Raw genomic sequence first — 6,095 nt, 5'->3', positions numbered from 1 at the left:
CAGACAGGAGGGCATTCAGGCCCTCCCCTCTGAGATGCCACCAGTCCTTTCAGCTGTGCACTACAGGAGGTGAGGAGATGCCAAGGCTGCTGCCACTTTATGGTGCCTTTCAAAAGACGTTGAGCCCAGCAGCTAACTAGCACATTGAAGGGCCAGCAGCGAGCAAGGCAGTTGGGCACAGGTTTATGCAAGCCCCTTCTCCCCCACCACAACAGTGTGCCCAAGGGCAGAAACCCCTGCAAAGGACAGGCATGCACACGGACACGTGCCCTGCCATCAGGCCGTACATACCTCCCACCACGAGCACATCGCCCACGCACCAAGCTGGCACACAGTGACTGGGCATGAGGCTCTCCTTCTCATGGACAAAGGTGCGCAGAACCACGTGCATGCAAAGACCGAGCCACTGGCACGCTCCCCCTGCACAAACGTAGATGGCTGCATGCAATGCAAGCACAGGCACACCTCGTTTGCTTGTCCTGCCACAGAGATGGCACAACTTGACTGTCTAGGCTCCATCCAAAGCCAGCTCATGTTGAAGATGCAAAGAAAGCCAAGCACAGAGTTACCCCACAGCTCAAAGATGTGCCATCTTCCTGGCCACCAAACCAAAGGCAACTGAGAGCATCTGAAGACAGATGGCCTCAGCCTAACCTTAGAGACCTCAAGACACCATCTTAAAGCAGCAAAGCAGAAGAACGCATTGCCACCCAGGCCAGAGGCAGGGAGGAGGCTGCAAGACTGGCCCTTTTGCACCAGCACTTAAAAAAAATCTTCCTTGAAAGACTGTTTTCTATAGACTTGCCTTTAGAGAGCCCACCGCGCTACTGCAAGAGCGGAAACACAAGCTGAGGCTGTGTAAAGGCTTAGCTATGGGCATTAGAGTTATTTATTGAATGACTACTAAAAAAGAGCAGGACCAAAGGCCCCTCTGTCGCGGGGCTAGGCACCCCAAAGCGGTATTGAAGCAGCAGACACACTTTCCCAACACACTTGGCCGTCCCTTCTCCATGCAGCCCTTGTGCAGATGCAGACCCATGAACACACGCTGCCACCAGCTGATGCCACGCAGGCAGCTCTGTAGGCCACACAGAGGTCTTCTGTATGGCTGTCAAGCCAGCTGGCTCTGGGATTTGGAATGTGCTGTAGGAGCAGAGGGCATTCAAGTTCATGCCCACAGTCGTCCCATACCCAGGGATGCATCATACAGCTGGACCCTGCATCCCTCTCCGTCCTCATCTCACGGACATGCAGTGGCTCGGCTGGACACAGCAGCTAATGAGACCACACACAGCTCTCACCCCTACTCTGGGTTTGACCCTCTGCTCCCCCCACATGTGCATGCCCAGCCTACCTCCTGAGGAGCTGGGGGTCTCCTCTGCCCCCCACTCTCTGCCTTCTCCAGCTTGTTCTGCCAGCGAGGGATGCACACGTGTGATAAGAAGCCCTGCCACATCTGGGTTTTTCCCTGTGACTGTACACTGGATGTTTTCCTCCCGCTTTCTTCCACTTCTTAAGCTGCTGGAGCAGTCTGGAGCTGCCAGCCAGAGCCAGACATCTTGGGGACAAGCAGCCAAACCCACGGAGCTGCTGGACACAACCGCTTCCAACCCAGGCGAGGGCAATGCTGCCTTCCCCCAGCATCCAGAGCACACACCAGCAGGGGGCAAAGCCACCAATTAGAAGCAGCTGCTTGTGCCACCCGGTCCCAGTGCAGCCTGTTTTGTCTGACTCGGACAGGGTGGTGATGTTCGCATCACATCACGGGTTTTGGCTGCATGCGGCTGTGCTGGTAACAGCCAGGAGGCCACGCTCCTCCTCAGACAGCCCTTTAAATTGACCCCATATGTGCCTTATTTTCCAGCTTGCTTTGTTAGCATTGAAATAAGCGTCCCTTCTCCTCCAAAACAGGAAGCAACATATAATGCTATAAAAAATTAGGATTTGCCACACCTAATCCTAGGGAGAAACATGCTGGAATAGCTCTGGGCTCTGTCCCAACCCCCCGCAGTCCAGCCAGGACCCTGGAGAACCAGTGCTACACTTGCATTATTCCTTCTTCCTTCCCTCCTTTCTCCTACCCAGGTACTTTTCCCAGCCCTCCTGCCTCTGCGCTCACCAGGTGGGCAAAGCAGCCTCCTCCTGCGAGCAGGAAAGCTGCCCACACAGGTGTTCTTGCTGTGATCCAGGGGCACCAGCAGCCTCAGAGGAAGGGCGGTGCTGCCTGGAGGAATGAAAAAAAAAAAAAAAAAAATCAGAGCGAAGGGAAACACCGTGGGAGGCCAGAGGCTTACCTGAACAAGCAGGGGCACGGACGCAGCCAGCTCTGGCAGAGTGCAGCCTACCTGGTGTGGAGCTGCCAGGCTTTGCATGGCTGGCTCCCAGCAAGAAAGTCCTTTTCCAGAAGGATTAGTGAGTAACGTTTCAGGTGAGAGCAATCAATTCCTACAAGAACCAGAGAACTGTCAAGAAAATGTCTGTGTTGTGTCACACACGACATCTCCAATCCAGGCTTTTGGGAGTTCAGAGCCAGGTCTGAATTTCAAGACCTCCCCAAAATCATCATTCAAACCACTCCAGGCTAGGCAGGGAAGGACCAGGATACAACCCTGCCCTGATCCATCTAACCAGTGGATGGCCTGATCCTCTGCACCCTGTAAAGCACAGGGGGCCGACATGCTCAGGGACAGCTGTTTGGGCCAAACTGTGCACTGAATCAGCTGTTTCTTGAGACAAAAGTGAAAAAAGCACCCGTCTGAAGCGCACCAGGACATCACCCATCGGCTGGGCAGCAGCAACCCTGCAGCACCCACACTAACAAAGTGGCAGGAGATGCATGGTACAGAAACTCCACTGCATGGGTCCCCACTCTTGCCCACCTCTGCACTGCCTCCCCACAACTGCATTTCGGTATCAACCTTTTATTTTCATAACCAGACCATACAACAGGGAGAAAAAAGAATAATATTCTTTGCAAGTTTTTTAACCAAAAATAAATGACTCTCAAACTGCAAACAAATGCTGCGTCTGTAGCTCTCAGTCATGTGTTTGTTTTCCTGGGGAAATCTTTCTTGTATCTGTGTCCTGGCCCTAGATAAGACACAGGGAATGCTCAGCAGGCAGAGGCTGTGCGTCTCTGCCTGCAGCCAGCTGTGCAGCTTGGAGAGACATTTTCTTAAAGAAACAGCTTAGCTTAATCAAGTTTAATGGCCTCACCTTGTGAGTGAACGCAGTCAGGCTCCTCTCCCCAAAGGCAAAAAGTAGCGCGAAGAAGAAAAGTAGTGGGAAGAAGAAAAGTAGCGCTTATGCACTGTGGGAGGTGGGCTGCAGAGGGTTTTTTTTCCTTGCAGAGGAACTAGTTAACCACAGTTGGTTTTGATCAGATAAGTATTTCATGGTGTCTGCGGCTTCTCGCAGCTGGCTGCGTTGGGCACGTCACAGGACCAGGCGCACACCTCTGCTGGGCAGAGCCTTTCCAAATCATGCACCACTGAGCTCTCCCTCTACGAGGACAGAAATGAATCTGCCTCTCACCCGGATGATGCACTGAGCTGGGCCTTGCCCACAGAGCTGAGGCTCTGGAGGACACTGGTGGCAAGAAGCGTGCAGGACCGCAGCAACAAGCGGCTAGAAATGGCAGAGAGACGCTTTTGGGGGAAAGGAATGAGCAGCGTGTAAGTTGCTTCTCTCCAGACAGCAGCTCTTGCCTGGCCCTCAATACGGTGTGCATTCTTGGCTAGCGTGGGCTGCAGAGGAGGTTCCTGGGTCTTAGGTTAGAAACAGACAGGGATTGAAGTCCAATTGAGCACCCTGGAGCAGTCCAAGGGTCAAGGAGGAACAAAAGTCACCCCCCCAGGTCCCTGGAGCCCTACTAGGAGGGGAAAATGGGATTGTCACTGACTATTCCTCTATTTATTCAGCCAACAAAGCCTAGAGCAGTGACCAGAAGTAACGTAACTGCTCAGTACAGTAGGACTCTCCTGCCTTCTGTGCAAATTACACCATTCAGAGTACAACATCTTTGGGCAGAGGCACACCTTCTCCCTTCTCCTCCTGGGACAGCGGGGAGGTGGTTGAAGAATCCATTTCACTGGGGGCTCCCACAGCAGCAGTGGCCCTGCTGCACCCCAGATAGGTCGTGGCTCCTGGGGCCCAGCAAGACAGTCCCCATCAACAGAGTGATGCCACAGCAGAGAGGATCCTTCTGGAATTCAAATTCTGCCCCTGGGCATGTTGCAAACCTCACTGGCTATAAAATTTAAGTAATCTCAGGGCAAGGCAGAGGTTTTGAGAAACTGGTTTGGCCATTTATGGCATCACCATTACAGGGCTGGGTATCACAGCAAAACAAGGGTGGTAAGGGGATGTGAAATTTTTATGGGACTACCCCAACCAGCCTGAGCCTTGAAACCAGAACTGCCAGTTCCTGAAGGCAAACAAACTGCATTATCTGAGCAGTCCCTGCTTCTAAAGCTGTAGCACAGACTCTGGTTAACCCCAAAAAGGTATTTCCACAGAGGCCACCTGGATACAGGGAAGTTTCTTCTAGTCTAGCATGAAGAGATGATGCCATCCTGTGGCTGTTCAGAAATACTGACTTACCACAATGGCTTTCCAGCTGCTGACACTTTTACTGTCCTTCCTCATGAAAGAGAGGCCCATAATTAGGAGGGTCAAGTCAATTGTCCTCAGAAACTGTAAATAAGGTGTCTTATTTGCCTTTACCTCTGAAATACAAAGTTCAAAGCTTAAGAGAATATTCCCTGTTCTCAGGTAAGATCAGCTTTTAGAAAGGGATCGTGTTTTGTTTCCACACAGGAAAAAAGCTGCTGGGCAGAATGACACCTGCTGTTTTTTAGAGCATACACTTACTTTTAGAGTGGCTGTGTGTGGACTCGGTGATCTCAGAGGTTCTTTCCAACTATGATGATTCTGTGATTCTGAGGCTAGTCCTCTGGTCCCCCTCCGTCACCTTCCTCATGTCTACATTGTGCCTTTCAACTGAACAACCTGTCCTCGCCTACAGATAAGCGGGCAGTGGGGAGAAATCACCACAGTAAAGAACCCTCATCATTTTCCTGTGTCCTTCTCTCATGCTCTTAGCGCAGAGCCTGCAAAACACTTGAAGTATCATTTTCTTTTCCCCTTCTCCCTCCATTACTCTCCTCCTTCCCCCATACCGCAGCTTGGATATCCTAACGCAGCCCAGATGAGTCTCTGCCTGCCCATCCACACAAGAGGCACAGCCTTAAAAGTACTATGAAGAATTTAGCACTCATCTTTGAGAGACAACCATCTAGCTAGCTCCCCCCATCCAGGTCCTAGCAGCCACAGACTGGTTAATTGCTTTGCAGTATTAAGTCATGAAGAAATCACATAGTCCCCATCCCTGTTTTGGAGCAGACTCCAAAGGCCTAATTTTCACAGCCCCAGTTGGGGCCTAGGTATCTCTGTAAAGAAGGATTAGTTTAAATGGGGAAAAAAAGAATTCTGCCACCCAAAGCAAAGATGACAGAAATATTTTAAGACCTCCTTTATTTGCAATTTTATTGCTTTGCCAAAGTCTGGGAAGGATTCTTTAAAATGTATTACTCAACTTAGCATTGGGATAAAAAAGGCCATTAAGACATAGGACAATCATGTTCCAATCTGCTCAGACAAGGAAGCCTTTGAGCAAGCATAATTTGGTGAGCTCATACTTCTTCCCCGGCTGTAGCTGGTGGTCCAGAATTTTAATATCTGCTCAGGGAAAGAAAACAAAACTCACCTTTATGGCTGTGAGGAAAAAAGCAGCCAAATGTGAAACCATTCACTGGCTCCCCCCTGAATCTGCAGACAGTTTGAAAGAGAAGCGTGATGGAGAGCGTGCAGGATCGGTTTAACTCAGAGATATTAATTTTAGAGGCGGATGACAAGCATTATAATTTCAGCATCACTACCTACCACACTGCGAATGAAAAAGCAGGAGGTGACAGATGGGACAGTCACATACAGATTTTTGTTCATGGTCTTAAGTGGCCTCTTAGGGAAGCAGTATGCAGAGACAGGCTTGGGATGGTGAGCAAAGCTTGGAAGAGTATAGCCCTTACACTCGC

The sequence above is a fragment of the Numenius arquata genome, chromosome 8 (assembly GCF_964106895.1).
Source record: "Numenius arquata chromosome 8, bNumArq3.hap1.1, whole genome shotgun sequence".
NCBI lineage: Eukaryota > Metazoa > Chordata > Aves > Charadriiformes > Scolopacidae > Numenius > Numenius arquata.
Note: the sequence above shows the minus strand (reverse complement) of the source record.